We start from the raw sequence: 17446 nt of genomic DNA, 5'->3' as shown, positions 1-17446 counted from the left end.
AGTTTAAGACTTTTAATTTGTCCCGTAGCTGCTGAAGCAAAATTATGATGAAACATTCTGCTTCCCTTTATACCCCAACACACATACACACACACACACATACACACATACACACACATACACACACATACACACACATACACACATATACACACATACATACACACACATACACACATACACACACATACACACACAAACTATTTGTAGGAAAAAAATGGTTTGGTACATGGGAAGAAACAATATAAATTCAAAACTTACAGATAAGGGTTCGCTTTATCACTCATCTCTTTAAAAAGTTTTTACGAATATCCAGTCAAAACCAACAGGGTATCTCCTTTGAAATGTTATCTAAATCAGTGGTTCTCAACCTTCCTAATGCCGCGACCCTTTAATACAGTTCCTCACGTTGTAGTGAACCCCAACCATAAAATTATTTTCGTTGCTACTTCATAACTGTAATTTTGCTACTGTTATGAATCGTAATGTAAATATCAGGATGTATTTTCATTGTTCGCGACCCACAGGTTGAGAACCGCTGAAATGGATTTCCAAGTAGACCTCAGGCCTGTATACTGTCTTGGAATGTCCTTAGAAGGCTCTGTCATTGATCAGGTAACAGAGTGAAAACACCAGAGCCCTTCCTTTTTCAAACGGAAGAGGGAAAGACAGGGGTAAAAGAAACTATTCAAACTTTGTCTTCTTTCCTTGTGGCTTACGGCCTCCTCCTCCTCCTCCTCTGCCTCCTCTGAAGCCTCCTCGACCTCCAAAACCTCCCCGGCCTCTGCCACCAAATCCACCTCGGCCTCCTCTGCCACCACCTCTGCCTCCAAAGCCACCTCTGCCTCCACCACGTCCCCTGAAGCCACCGTCACCCTTAGGCTTGGCCCAGCCCAAAGTAACTTTGTTTCCATCAATTTCACCATCTTCCACGGCCTCCTTGGCAGCTTTGGCATCTTCCTCAATGTTGAAATCTACAAAACCAAAGCCTGCCCAGTGTCTGTCCTTGCCCGGACAGAGCCATCAAATGACTCCTTCAATGTCTCTTCCGCAGTCTCCTCAGACAGACCTTTGACAGAGTTTTGGATGGCTGGCTTCTTGCATTAGGCGATCCTCTGGGACCTTGCAATCCCAGCCTGATTGCTTTGCCCTCAATTTATCTGTTATTACAGGATTTTAAAACTTCTTTAGCATCTTCAAATGAAGCAAATTCTATAAATGCATAGCCTTTAGATGTGCCATTTTGGTTCAGAGGCACTTTGATAAACGTTGCCTTCTGAAATACTTCCGGAAGAATTTCTTCTGTTGCACTGTAGGAAAGGTTGCTTAAAACCAGAGTTTCTGATTCACCACTCCAAGTGCTGTTCTTTCCACCTCCATGGTCTTGATTTCGACCTTTCTCTCCAGGACAGTATGGAGAAATGGACGTTTATCTACTTCTGTTCCCTGCTTTTCTTCCAAGGTTTTCTCTGCATCAGCTTCTGTCTTACATTCAACATAAGCAATCCCTTTACCCTTTCCTTCCTTGCTGACTAATCTGGTCTGCATAACATCTTCAAATACTTCTTTTTAATTCCTCCTGAGTAACTTTATAAGGCAGATTTTTGCCTATAGGGTTCTTGCATCTCGATCTTTTTTTACTGTCTTCCCCCTTTGTTTTCCCTTGTTTAATTTCATTGCCAAAGACTTTTAAACCAGGGAGTTCTGAGGCTTTTTCCAAGTCCTCAGCAGATTCAAAATCCACATAGCCAAACTTCCTGGACACACCAATTCTGACATCCACCACAGCAAGATCATTTTTAGCAAAAACATCACTGATACCCATTTTTAATTCAGGAGCAGACTTGCTGAAGTTCAAGTTTCCAACAAAGAGATTGAAAGTCATAGTTGGTTCTGTGACTTCCACGTTCTGTTTCTTGGCCTCAGGAGCAGCTTTCTGTTTGGCCATTTTCTTCTTTCGATTTCCAGATTTCCAGGTGCTTCTTTGACAGGCTCTTCTTCCTCCTCCTCTTCCTCATCATCATCCTCTTCATCATCGTCATCATCATCCTCTTCATCTTCCTCCTCTTCATCCTCATCCTCAGCTGTGCTCTTGGCTTTCACAAGAGCAGCTTTTGTGGGAGCTTTCTTGCCTTTGGCTGGTGCAATCTCCATAGGTTCTTCAGAGTCATCTACTTCTTCATCATCCTCATCTTCATCATCATCCTCATCATCTGAGGCAGGGGCAGCAGCAGTAGCTTTCATCACTGCTGGCTCAAATCATCCTCATCTTCATCCTCATCCTCCTCATCATCATCCTCTTCACTGTCGTCATCATCTTCCTCATCACTATCTTCCTTCTTGGCATTCTTACCATTCTTTGCTCCCTTGACTGAGGTGGCTGCTCTCTTCTTACCATAGGTTGCTGCTCCCTTCTTACCAGAGGTTGCTACCAATGCTTTGCCTGGTGTGCCTCCCTTCTTATCAGGTGTGTCTAAAGCTTTGGCTGGTGTAACTCCTGCCTTTTTGCCAGGGGTTGGCATAGCCACTGCCTTTTTGCCAGGGGTGACAACTGCTTTCTTGCCTGGTGTGGCAACTGCAATCTTTTTTGTTGGGGAAACGATGTTGGGGAAACAATGCCTTCTTTCCTGGAATTGTGGTAGCCTTCGTGCCTTTTTTTTCTGAGGAATGATAATCTCTTCTCCACCGCTTTCATCCTCTTCATCTGACATTTCCTCATCTTCACTATCTTCTTCTACCTCCTTTGGAGGAGGAGCCATTTTCTTGGGGTCAACTTGATTATTACCAGCCTTTGTGAGCTTCATCATGACTGCGGCTTATGACTGTGGAGTGTGTGGCGCAGATGTGCCCAGAGGAATCAAACGACTTCCATGACAGCCACTGGTACTGAAGAACCCGAGTGTGTACGTTTCGCTATCAGGTAGAGCTCGAGACTATAAATATTTTTGAAAATGGATTTGAATGACAAAAATGAAGTTTATCAGGTGGTATTAAAAAAGTCACAGAGACAGCATAAGATTCAAGAAGAAGGCATTCACAATGAGCTGCTACCTATTTCTGGAACAGGACAATGGTGGAATTTAAATGGTGGTTTATGAGAACTATTTGAACGAGGATAGATGGATTGGATTATGTCATTTCATCCAAAATATTTAATTCTCACCTTGGCCAGGAATTCTGCTTTCATACAGAAGTTCTGACCCTAGAAGAACTGAAGATTAGGCTCTGGGAAAGGTTGTTCTCAGATTTCCAAAGACAAAGGTGTTTGTGTAAATAAATATAATAAGAGCTAGGCAGTATCTATCATCTATCTATCTATCTATCTATCTATCTATCTATCTATCTATCTATCATCTATCTATCTATCATCTATCTATCATCCATTATCTATCTATCTATCTATCTATCTATCTATCTATCTATCTATCTATCATCTATCTATCTATCTATCATCTATCTATCTATCATCTATCTATCATCCATTATCTATCTATCTATCTATCTATCTATCTATCTATCTATCTATCTATCATCTATCTATCATCTATCTATCTATCATCCATTATCTATCTATCTATCTATCTATCTATCTATCTATCTATCTATCAATCTATCTATCTATCTATGGCTAAGTGACTGAATGTCCATCCGTCCAACCATTCAACTGACTGACAGTTGGTACGTATGATGCGCACTGGCAATTTAAAAATAAATGTTGACTAGAGCATGTGCAATACATATAAAGCTTTTGCTAGTGCCAACTGAATGCGTGTGTTTCTTGAAGCTGAAGTATTAACAGGATCTGTGGAAAGAGAGGTTGTTCTGATTCCAAGAATTGATTTGTCCCTGTCTGACACTGGCCTCCCCTTTAAATTAATTCGAAGACAGTTTCCTGTGATGCAAGCATTTGTGATGACTATTAATAAATCACAAGGACAAACTCTAGACAGAGTAGGAATATTCCTACCTGAACCCGTTTTCGGACATGGTCAGTTATATGTTGCTTTCTCTCAAGTTCAAAGAGCATGTGATGTTAAAGTTAAAGTTGTAAATACTTCATCACAAGGAAAATTAGTCAAGCACTCTGAAAGTGTTTTTACTCTTAATGTGGTATACAGGGAGATATTAGAATAAGTTTAATCAATTTAACAGTCATTGTTTTTATCACTGTTGTTTTTATATCATGTCTTTGTTGTTATATCATGTTGTTATTGTTTATTCATTAATCAATTTATATATTATTTCCATGTACATTTTACTATTTTTCTTTCATATCTGACACTTCTATTATAGAGAAAGGGCAAATAGTGATATTAAAATATTTCTTTTAATTAATTTCCTTACAATGTGCATGCATCCATGCACCGGGGCACTAGTTACAAATAATTTAAATGATCTAGAGGAATAACCCAATGATTTATTTTAGAAAGAGCAAAAAGATGAAGAAATGAAAATTAAGAGAGAAAAATATTAAGATATATTGTATATAGCTTTGGCATAATTAATGCCTCAGTAATACAAACTCTAGAATTAGAAAAATAAATGTATAACAGAAAACTCATAATTAGACAAATAAAGAAAATTTTTACTGAGCTTAATTAAGACTGGTATAAAGGGTTCAAAAGGACAAGTCAGGAATATAGAGTTATAAATAGATAGATAAATACATAAATAGAATGATATTATCACATTTTTTCTTTGAAAATTTAACATATTCCTCGACACCCCTGTGAGTTAACTGCAGCATGCCAGGGACCCAGGCACACTTTTTGGGAACCATAACCTCAGATAATTACAGGATGAGTCATCTGGATTTAATATCCATGTTGGGATTAAATTTTTAAAAACACTACCAGTGCCATTGTACTCATTGTGGACAAGTTATATAACAATGCTTATATGTTTGGGGAATGGGTGAAAAAGTAAGGGGATTAAGCAAGAAAAGAAAAACCACAAAAAAAATCTTTTAGACACAGATAACAGTATGGGGATTACCAGAGGAAAAGGGTGGGGATGGGAGGTACAAGAAGGTATAGAGGTCATGGAAAGAGACTTGACTTGGGGTAGTGAACACACAATACAATATTCAGATGATGTGTTAGGGAATTGTACACCTGTATCCTATGTCATTTTATTAGCCAATGTCACAGAATAACTTCAGTAAAAAAGAAAGAAAAAATGCTCATATGTCACCCAAAGAAGACACTCTGGAATGATGCATAGTCTCCATACAAACACTCTGATATCTTCAAGATGCAGGTGGAGCAATGTGCCAGGATGACCAGAGCCTTCTACAATAATGTTTTGCCTTGTGAATATATTTGAGGCAAAACTCAAATAAATAAATAGTCTAAGATTAAAGATCAAAACAGAATCAATCTCCCAAAGCCTAACCAGTTAGACATAAAAAAATTTCCCTTTGATATAAGTCACTTGAATCATAATTTTGTTCAAAGATAACTAAATCAAACTCAAATTGTTAGCCAGGTAGGGGTATTGGGAAGTTTGGAAGCTAACAGACATATGTGAGTTATTAATTTGCTTAGAGGTAGGGGAAGACGTGAGAGTAAAGCTCATGCTAAAGCAGAAGTAGGCAAACTATGGCTTTGGGGTTAAATCTGACCTTCTGTCCACTTATTAAAGCCCACCCCTGCCCCTTCATTGACATATTTTTATGGCCTTTTTTAAAATGCAACAACAGAATTGAGTAGTTATAAGAGAATCGTATGGTCTGTAAAGGTCCAAATATTTATTATATTGATCTTTCCATAAAGACTCTAAACTAAAGTGTATGCTTTTCAAAGCCCTTGCATTAATGATGGTACCAATGGCTAATACTAGCATCATTTTTTTCTTTAGAATGTATCTGGTACTAATATTCAGATGCAGATTTTTCCAATTCTCTGTAAATTCACTTCAAACAGGATATTTTCTTTCATTATGAAATTTTTTAAATTTTAAAATAAATTTTTATTTTTCAATTAGAGTTGACATAAAATATTGTATTACTTTCAGGTACACAACCCAGTTATTAGGCATTATATAACTTACTAAGGGATCATCTCAATAAATCTAGTACCCATCTGACACCATACATAGTTATTACAATATTAGAGGCCCAGTGCATGAAATTCGTGCATGGGTATGGTCCCTAGGCCTGGCCGGCAGTCAGGGCTGATGTGTGGGGCAAGTGGTGGGGCGATCAGAGAGCCTCTGCTGGCACCCGCCTTGGCTGGCTTGGGGCCTGCAGGCTGGGGGCAGCTTATCTGTTGAGTGTCTGCCCCCTGGTGGTCAGTGCACCTTATAGTGACCAGTTGTTCCACCAGTCATTCTGAGGTTCGGTCTGTTTGCATATTAGGCTTTTATTCTATAGGATTATTGACTATACTCCCTATACTATACTTTATATCCCAGTGACTATTCTGTAACTACCAATTTGTACTTTGTTAACATTAACGCCCCATGGTGGAGATATATTAGGAAGAGATTTTAATAAAAGCCCTGAAGTTCTGCAATACATTTTTATATCTACCACACATCTCTGAGTGAAGACTCTTCCCCTGAAGCTGAGAATGGACAGGGTTGCATTACAGTGTCAACATACACACAGCAAACTGCTGGCTCCAATCCCTCACTGCAACCCTACAGAGTGTCTAGCATTTTAAGTCCAGTAGATATATAGAGGCAAAGAAAAGATGAAGCTAGTTTGAAAAGACATCAGTAATAATTTTGGAGACTTGGTGTGATTGATATGAATGCCTAAGATTTAAGTTCCCAACACTGAGTGATCGCCTTTTGGGTGTCAAAGTAATCAGGCTGCATACTGGATAGAAGAAATTATTCTCATTGTAGTTGATTCAAGATTAATAGCTCCTTTCCTGGTTCAAGATTTCTGTTATAATTTCTGGTAGCAATTTCCATATTGGGAGAGAGTTCTGTCTCAGACTTTGGGAGAACATTTTTCAAAAGAAATCTATATTTAGAATTCATAAGAATCTTAATACCCTAAACCAGGTCAACAAGAATATTACTATATTTTACTCCTAACTCAAGTTAATTTCCAAATTATAAACTAAATCATACGTACTGACCACTTTGGCAGACTATCATATAGAAGTCTTGGGGTGGGGGAGGGAACTGTTCCTTTTAGGGGAATTCTTACTTACCTAGGGTTTTACAATGGTTATTGCACTTTAGGTAAAAAAAAAAAAAAAAAAGTTACTTGTGGAGTAATTCTGGTGATCTTCTTAACACTGTACAAATAAAATTTCCTCTATTATTTTTCTTTATAGCTCCTTCATTCCCAGCAGGGATCTCCTGTTTAAAACCAATATTCAAAAACCAATAGATAGTCAGCATTTAAAATGTAATCTTCAGTTAGTGCTCAATGTGTCCAGAATTTCAGTTGGAAAAGATGAAAAAAGTTCTGGAGATGGATGGTAATGTTTGCACACCATTGTGCATGTAATTAATACTATGGAACTGTACACTTAAAAATGGTTGAAATGTTAAATTTTATTTTATAAACTTTACTTCAATTTCTAAAAACGTTGATCTTTGAAATAATAAAGAATTAAGTGTTTTCACAGTAAATTATTTTACACATTTAAGATATGCATTGTTTCTATCAAATAGGCTTTTCCAGATTAGTAAAAAGGGGAAAACTATTCTAAGTTTACCTCAGAAAGCCACTAGATACGTGATACCAAAACAGGTGAGGTATCTAAAAAAAATTACATGGTGCTCTTATTCATTAACATAGATGTAAAAAGCTGAAACAAGTACTGTATTAACAATCAAAATCTGGCAGTACATAAAACATATCTTCATGAATAATTTAAGTTAATCCACAGGCTCAAGAATGGATTAACATTAGAAGGCCCAGAATGTATTCTACCACATTTATAAATCAAAAGATAAAAACATTTGATCTTATCAATGGATTCCATAAAATTTGTCACATATATGGTTTATAAAAGATCAAAAGAAATCTGAACTAACTAGGAATTAAAAGAATATTTCTTAAATGGATAACCAACACCTATCTGGAACCAATAGCTAACATGATGCTTAAAGTTGAAACATTGAAAATATTCTGGAATCAGATAAGAATGCCTGGCATCACCATTTCTCTTCCATATTGTCCTTCAATTTCCCACAAGAGCACGGTTCAGGGAGTGACCACAAAATAAGTATACGTCTATCAACATCTTCCTTACCCTTTGCTTTTGGTGTGTGTCTTTTCGGGCGACAAATCGACTTCTGAGAGACTACTTACTGGGTGTGCATCAGGCTTTCTAGAAGTCTTTTAATTAGAAGTAAAGACCTACCCAATAAATGAAGACTTTGGTTCTCCTGTTTGGGAAATCTCCTTGATTTTGGAGCACTAATGTGTTTGTTTTTTGGGGGGGGGGGCAGTGTGTGAATATAGATAGGAAATGAGAGGACAGAGGCATGAAGTACAGACATTCATTTAAAAATTGGCACACAACAGGAACGGAAGGATTCTTTCTAAGATATTTAGCCTAAGTAGAAATGATTGCAGATATACTACTCCCGATTTCTGTTTTCCCAAGGAGAGGGAGCGAAGGACGTGGAATAAAGAAAGGGAAGGAGGGAGGAAGAAGAGAAGAAAGGAGGGGGAAGGAAGTGTTTCTGCCGGGATATAAACTATACTGCATCTCTCGGGGAATTTTTATGAATAAATGATAATAATATTGACTTTACAGATTACAAAACTGAGGCTCATAGAGATAAGGTCCATTTGCAAAGGTCTGAATCAGGCAAGAGATAAAATATTGGAACAGAGAATAGCTCAACTTAGAGCACTTATTCTATGTCATTGCATGATAACAGCGTCCCCATGTGGGATATGTCCCCAAGTAAGGATTTAATTACATTCCACTTCAGACAGTACTGTTTTGTGTATGTTTGTATTATCAATTAAAAAATTGTTTCTTAAGAGTAGATATCCTCAAATAGTAAAAAAAAAATACTGAGCTACTTAGTACATTTTTAACATATGCTTAATAGGTGAATTAATATTACCTAACATGTGATGTTTAATTTTACTGATTACTTCAGAAGAAAAAAATATGATCTATCTTGGTTATGTGTATTATGATAATTTGTCATTGTAAGAGCACATCCAAGTTTTAGGAAATTTTTTTTCATCTGTGAAGGATTACTTTCTTAGAACTTTGACCTTTTATTTGGAATGGCTGTCATTTTTGAAAAGATGAAGAACCTTGCACCTCAATGAAGAGATACTTTTTCTTTTGGGACATGACTCTGAAGGATACATGACATTTATTATCAGCTGGTAATAGAAAAGGTCTGAGAAATAGCAGACGAAGTTCAGTGATAAATCTAAATATCTTTTCACCACATCTTTGGACTGTTTTTCTTTAGTTATTTTTTGTTAGCCTTGCAGCTAGCAAAGCAAAATTATTTCTAACGCCATTAAAATGTTCTTCACACTCCAAGTGCAAATGCTTATTTGTTCTTAGTGTTTCTCTGAAGAGAACAATTGTCTGAAAATAACGTCTGGCATATCTTTTCAGAGAAAGGTTAACAGAGAATAGGCTCAAAGTGCAGACACACAAAACTCTGCTCACTGCATTCTTCACTTTGGAACACAGTTTTCAGTAGTTGAATTACTTATAAAAAGCACATGGCAACAAGACTTCTCTTAGTGCATTTCGCTTCTTGAAGTTTGTTTATTCAGTTATGGCATTACTGAATGATGGTATTTTTTTTCTTAAAGCACAGAAAGAAGTGTACTCTTCCAGAACAAAAATATTCTTTAGCTTTTGAACTATTTATTCTTCAGTAACTGTCATACTTTTTGGTGACAGTCACAGATTATTTCTTCTTTGCATTCACATGGAGCCACACTTGTTTAAAATTTTGGGGAAATTTAGCCTAATTATATCAAAGAATGGCTACACAGTAAAGAGCTTTTTCCATTCTGTTTAATGCCTAAAGTTGCATTTAGAGACACATAATATTTATTATCTCATCAGCAACAGCCAGGCTCTGGTGGACAAGAGTACAAATATAGAGAAGCTGTAGCTTAGAAATATTATTTCAAATTAATTTACAATGATAGAGGATGGCATACACATCCTAGAGTATGGCAACTCATTGCTAGACTTTTTTATGGATTTTAAATAAAGAGTGTGTGCTAAAAACATCTTCGTTTTACTAATTGTTGATCCCTTTCTTAATTTTAAAACAGTAATTATTAAAAGTAGAGATATGTTTGTCACCTCTTATTCTCATTGAAAAATCTCAGTGTTATGAAATATATGTAGATGATGTCATTGGACATGCTGATGCTTCAAAGCAAAATTCTTCATGTAGCTTAAAAATTTCAGAGGCTTTTTTGTGTTACACTATTGGACGGTAAGCAGATATGACATCCACTTCTTCCCTCTTATATTCAGCTAGAGGTCCAGTGCACAAAATTCATGCATGGGTAGGGTCCCTAGGCTTGGCTGGCAATCAGGGTTGGTCAGAGCCTTCTGGCTGCTGGCCAGGGCCTTCCTTCTTCCGTGCTGCCTCCTGGTGGACAGCACATGTCATAGCGAATGATTGAACTCCTGGTCTCCCAGTCGAACTCTGGTGGGGACACTTTGCATATTAGCTTTATATATATATATATTTTCCTTGAGAGTCAAATATGTTTTGATTCTAAAAAAAAATTCTAAAAGCAACTTAACTATGTCTTTTGCTACCAGAAACAGATCTAGAGCTAGTTAGGACCTAAGGAATAATCACAAAGGAAGAAAACTGCATAGTTCCAAGATGAACTGTGTGAGTATACATGCACATGTGATTAGTGTGTGTTTTGAATAACTTAAAAAATAAAATTTTACATATTTAGTATTTTCCCACTCATGAACATTTTATAAGGGCCATCACTTGGTTATTTTATTATTATGCATTTACTAAAATAATTTATCTGTGCCGAAAGTATGGGAACAACCAGGAAAAAAGAAATAAAAAAATAATAATAATAATTTATTTTATTTCAAATTCCATAATATTACAGTTAGACACCAAATTTTAATATCTGCTACAAACAGCTCCATGTGAAGCCAGAGAGAAAGGAGGGCTTTTCTAGGTTCTGTTTGGCTGAACTCCTCCATGGTCAGTTGGTTGGACCATTACAGGATAAGGCGCTTTCACCACTGTAAGTTATGATGGCCACCGCTGTAGGAAATAACAGTGCACACACATTATATGTTGTATAAAAATGTTATTTGCTTCAATAACCTATTTGACAAAGTGTAGTGCAACAGATTCTTTAAAAAAAATGCCTAGAAAGATGCTTTCCCATAAACATTTTTTAAAAAGTCTAAACACAAGGGCATCTATCTAGAAATTACACTTGTATGACCCTTCAATAAGGATTGTTCCAGAAGACCTACAAGGGTAATTCCCGAGAGTCAGTGAAGTGCCAGCATAAGTTCAAACTCAGTAAGAGAAAATAAAAAACACAACACATTATTTGATTTTGCTTTGCCTCCAAACTGATGAATTTTAAAAACCCCAAATAAGGAAGGTTTTCCCCTGGTAATTAATTTACTCAGACCTTAAATGTTTTTTATATTTAGCTATGCTAGTCACATACATAATTTTGTTAACATTATTCATTAATTCAAAATAGCCTTCATTCTTACTCTTTTTATATTGCTACACATAGGGTAGAGTACTTAGCAAACAGAATAATACTAAAACAAATATATCGAATGCTTCTATAATAGTTTTCATTTATATGTGTGTGTAAATCTGTTTGTATAGTTAATGTGCTAGCATAAATCAATGAATCAAGGTAAAATGTAGAAATAACACCACGCTTGCTGTGATAGCTCCTATGGAAGAAAAGCAAAGAAATGCATAGGTGGAAGAAGAGTATTATGTAAACTAATCTTTGAAGAGGAATGATACCATAGGGGCTCCACTGAATATCGCTACATTAATCATATCAGGCAATCAAAAGAATTACTTAGTCATTGCTTTGTGTCTCCTAGTCTTCTAGACACTATGAATAGTATAAAATGAAGGGGGAGATTGAATTTCCCACTGCAAGAATACTTTATACCAGTGGTCAGCAAACCGCTGCTTGCAAACCACATGCAGTTTTTTGGCCCCTTGAGTGTGGCTCTTCCACAAAATACCACAGGTGGGTGTGCATGTACAGTGCGATTGAAACTTCGTGGCCCATGTGTAGAAGTCAGTTTTCGGCCTGAGTTAGTCTATTTTGAAGAAGTGGAGTTAGAAGAAGTGGGGGGTGTCGGTTGGTCGGGCAACAGGAGATGCAGAGCAGGCGGCCCCGGGATACGCAGCTTGAGGGAGGCGCGCGCCATTCATGCAGGAGTTGAGTGAGCCAGTCAGTGAGCAGTCTCATGTGCAGTGGTTAGTGCTAGTCACGTCTGCAAATCGCGTGCGGGTGACAAAAGTACCTACTCAAAGCATAAAGTTACCTGTATTTTTCCAACCAGCTTCAAATCCTACAGGTATTTTTGTCATCAATTTAAGAATTGTAATTATTTTGTGATGGTGGCTTTATTATTATAAAATGAAACATTTTTTAGATATGTTGAGATGGTTTGGACATATAGAGAGGATGAACGAAAGGAGATAGACGAAACAAGTATACAAGACGAGTGTGGATGGGAGAGTTGGAAGGGGTCGACCTCAGCGAACGTACCTCAATCAGATTGAGGACATTTTTAGCAAAGGCCAGCTTAGGAGTTCCCTAATTAAGTTAATAACAATGTACCTACCTATATAGTTTAAGTTTAAAAAATTTGGCTCTCAAAAGAAATTTCAATTGTTGTACTGTTGATATTTGTCTCTATTGACTAATGAGTTTGCCGACCACTGCTTTATACAATAGAGTGCTAAAATGTGGAATAAATGATTAGTGCACTAAGAGTGGAGAAATTGAAGAGATCAATATTCTAGATATTTTTAAATTTTAGGAAACTAGTATCATATTGACGCAGTCACCATTGATATTATGAAGTTATGAGTGTATCTCTGTATTCTCTTTTCACTTATTTTTTTTAATAATTCATGTACTTTAAAATATGATTTTTCTTACAGGAATAAATCTGTACAATAAAGTAGAAGATCAATAATGAAATTTTAGAAGTCAGATTAAAGTAATAGTATAAATGTGGCTCAAAACGTTAACAAGAAAATGCATGCTATATGGTTCTACACAATTATTAAATTTGGGGTATGGAAGTAGTTAAATAACAGAACCATGTCTTGCATGGTGACAAGTAAAAGCATATCATGAGTATCAGCAGGGCTCCCATTCTTCTATTGTAAAAGGAACTCTATTTTTAAAAATACAAAATAAATAAAACTATAATGAGAAAATGTTTTAAACCCTTTCACCATGTCTATTGGTTGTTTAATATATGGCATATATCCTCCTGTGAATTATTCTGTGAATACGAGGTGAAGTGTATACACTGTGGAGTGTGAAAGAAATTTCCGCACTTCACACTTAAAAACAAATTTCACCGAAAAATGAAATGGAATCTTTCCAAGGTGACAAATTGTGAGATCCCTTTTTTAGCAAGTAGGAACCATTTTCTTTTACTCCTGAGATTTTCCTGAAGTGCTTACACATCATTTTGTGGTTTGGGACAAATAATGTGCCAAATGTTTGAGAAATTCTGCTGTCACACATCCTTTATAGCTATTAATTCCTCTTTTCAAAGTTGGAGGTCTTGGGAACAGTCATATCTTTTACAAATTCCTATCCTGGCCCCTCTGGGTCAGTTTTAGCTCTGACCACCACTAGTGTCTTCTGTCTTTTTACTGGGATTTAAGACATCATTAAATAATTGTTTCAGTACATGGATATGTGTGTATGCCAAATATAGACACAGACTGTATAATCCTATAAAACATATAGAATTAAAATTCCATCTTAAATGCAAACTAGCTTAGTGTCCTAATAATGCAGTTAGACTTTTTGCTGGTTTGCACTTTACAATTTATAGCCTGACAGTTCATATGCAAAATAAAATATGTAAGGATATGTTAATCCTTTAAGAAGAACAATCTTACTATTTAAATATGACAGATATTTATAATTTTTATTCTAATGTGGATATTTTCAATTTTTAAGATATTTTAGCATCATTGTTTTAACACTGTTATCATTTATATAGCATGTTTGTATGATAGTTACATATGCTCAGGTAAATATTTGTACCTACACATTAGAACTATGGAGAAGTGTTTGACTTTGAAAGTGTTTTGAAGCATTTGCATGTCATAGTTTTTTTTTTTTTTAAAGCAACTACCAATGGGTCTTATGTTTGCCATTTATATTAACAACTAGAAGCAAAAGTTTTTGAAAACTAAGAAAACTTAAATAGATTTATTTCATTTTCTAAATCCAAACATTTTTCAACTGATGCAAATTTTGTTCAAAATGTATTGGTCCTCAAAATAATAACACATTTACTATTTTTTTTGCTTATAACTCCATTCCACAAAGAACTGATTTTGTGGATGAGTTAAATGTCTCACTAAATCTTAAATTTCTTACATCCTCTGATCAAAGAGGCTGAAAGTAAAGTTAATGAACTATGGCTATTACTGGTCCATAGAAGAATTTATGCCGTTTTCGTTCATGTATTTCTGCCTATGAGTCTACACGATTCAAATTTCCAGTTGGTCTTTTGAGGTAAAACTTAAATTTATGTTATCCATTTTTATTTTAACGTTTCTATCATGTTTTATCCTTGTAATATAATTCAAAGTAATTTTAGTGTCTTGCTTACTTATAAAAAAATTTAACCATGGAAATTGCATGTCCAAATATAAATGAAAGTTTAACAAACCAAAGCATCAAAACATCATATTAAAATAAAAATTGAAGGCCACAATCCATAGCGAGGTACATGTTACGGAGTGGGCATACTGTTGTAAATTAGCAAAGACAGGAATAAGAATTTTGACCTGTTGTTTGAATGTGGAAAGGGTCATTGGTAAATTGATGGAACAAGAGGGTGTATGTGTAGCGGGTCAGGGGTACACTAACTGCATGGACAGCTTGTCCCGCCTAGTTTCGCTCTGTCAGCAGTGGTCACTGACACCTTTATCTCATTTTCAGTTTGCTTCACTGAGACATCTGAGGTAGCGAAAGGCCAGTGATTCATACAGGGGTAGAACAAAGAACTTACAGATGGGAACTATCATCCAAAACGCATTAGATTAATTTAATATGCATCTGGGGGCTTATGTTAATTAGCCCTACAAAGACATTTGAACAGTGACTGTATGTTTTCAAGCTCAAGTTCCTTTCTAGAGCATCACCAGGAGGACGCTGGAGATCTTTGGTAAAAAAAAAAAAACAAAACTCATCTTAAAGGGAACTCACAAGTCATCAGCGACGGTCCCCTTATTGGGAGTTCTCAATAAAATCTTGCAGGAGAAGCATTTGAAAAACACAGACGCTGGAATGACCTTATTCGTGAGGTTACTCTAATTGGGTAATTCTGAGGGAAAAAGATGTCCACAAAACAGTAAAAAATGAAAACAACCAAAAAACAGCTCACGGAACTATAAAAGTGTTTCTTCAGCTTATGCTTCAAAGAAGCAGGTGTTAGAACTACTAGTAAATATACAGCATAAACAAGTGTGAACATGATGCCATAAATAAAACTGTTTGAGATAAAAAAGAAGAAAACAAAATAATCTTCCTATAGAAGAGTAAGGCTTCAGTTATCACCCAAGATATTGTCTACTTTGAGTTATTTTTATCTTAGTAATAAAGGCTTGTTTAAAAGGACTCAAATGTAAATGTAAATGATGGCCTTTAAGGCTCTTTAACAAAATGATCTAACTTTACATGTTAAAATTGTCAGAACTCTGAGGTTCCCAAATGGAACTCAGATTAGGTAAGTTATAAATATCTACCAGATAAAGGACTCAGAGAAGAAAATAAAATATCTTGTGTTTTTATAGCATGAACTATGAAAGACAGATTCAATCTCTCTTAGTAAACTTAGGTGATTTGCAATCGTCTCCCAACACAGGCACATATGCACCTTGTGGGCCCGTGCCCTGAGGAGGAGGAGGGTGTGATAAGAGAAAATAATTGAGTTATCAGAGAGTAGCCCCTTATACAGGGGAAACCTTTCTAAAAAACTCCATCAAAAGATATTTGTTAAGAAGAAGTAGGAGGAGGAGGGCGAGGGGGCAGGGTAGGAAGAGGAAAACCGGTGGAAATGGAGAAGAGCATCAGAGAAGTTTGGTCCAGGCACTATTTGCAGTAGCCACAGACAATATCTTTTTTACTGCAACACAGAAGCACACTTCCTCTGGTTCACTGCTGTATCTTCAGGTGCCACTGCACTAAGTTCGTAATAAGTAGTTGCTTGATACATGTTTGTGGAATTAATTAATAGATTCCTGGAAGTTGTTATATTGTGCACACCTCTGAAAGATGGCCTTGATAAAGAATATTATTTCCCCCAGAACTGGTTTTAAGATTTTAATTATAATTACATCTCAATATTGAGTATTATTTGACCTCTATTAAAACCTAATCTTTGTTTTAAATCTATTAGCCTGGAGATTAAAAAAAAAATATAGTTGTTAAATTCTGAAAATTTGAATATGCCTTTCATTCTATGAAAAATACCTAGTGCCGAAACCGGTTTGGCTCAGTGGATAGAGTGTTGGCCTGCGGACTGAAAGGTCCTAGGTTCGATTCCGGTTAGGGGCATGTACCTGGGTTGCGGGCACATCCCCAGTGGGAGATGTGCAGGAGGCAGCTGATCGATGTTTCTCTCTCATCGATGTTTCTAACTCTCTATCTCTCTCCCTTCCTCTCTGTAAAAAATCAATAAAATATATTTAAAAAAAGAAAAAAAAAGAAAAATACCTAGTAGAAAAATATGTAAACCTAATATTCAATATGCACAATATACATTTGTATATTTTATTTTTTATTAATTTATACTATGATTGATTGCTGGAAGCTAAAGCAAACATCAGTTAGCATCAAAGAAAGACATTGGAAGGCCATAGGACTTTGAAATTCAGGAGGGCTGAATATCAGCACAAGTTTTGCTCCTACTGTGATTGCAATGGCTTGAGGCAATTTCTGGACCTGATAATCTTTACATTGTTTACCAAACTTTACCTTTGATCTGCCTGTATGCATTGCTAAAAGGCAAATGTGTATTCAGAGTGAATAAAAAGCAAACTGGACCCACTATCGGTTGTGTCTTTTCAAGAAAGAGGCTCCACCTGTTCCTCAATGCCTTCTAAATTCGTATTTCTTGTATAGTATTTTTATTTGTGTATCAGCCCCTCCTTCAGATCCTGAACCCCACCACGAAGGTCGTGGCAATTGATTTTATTTTCTTTCTTCTGATTATTTTGGGTTTAATGTAATCTC

General features: G+C 36.1%; 1 pseudogene across 1 annotated transcript; it reads right to left on the bottom strand.

The window, feature by feature from the left end:
* Positions 1-684: 684 nt before the first annotated feature.
* On the bottom strand, positions 685-2807 carry LOC308536246 (nucleolin-like; annotated as a pseudogene). The gene has a single exon. The product of its transcript is annotated as a nucleolin-like (transcript).
* Positions 2808-17446: the final 14639 nt, after the last annotated feature.

The sequence above is a fragment of the Myotis nattereri genome (genome assembly GCF_964212035.1).
Source record: "Myotis nattereri genome assembly, chromosome: 2".
NCBI classification, from domain to species: domain Eukaryota; kingdom Metazoa; phylum Chordata; class Mammalia; order Chiroptera; family Vespertilionidae; genus Myotis; species Myotis nattereri.
The sequence above is the reverse complement of the archived record's forward strand: the minus strand, read 5'-3'. Positions and strand labels throughout refer to the sequence as shown.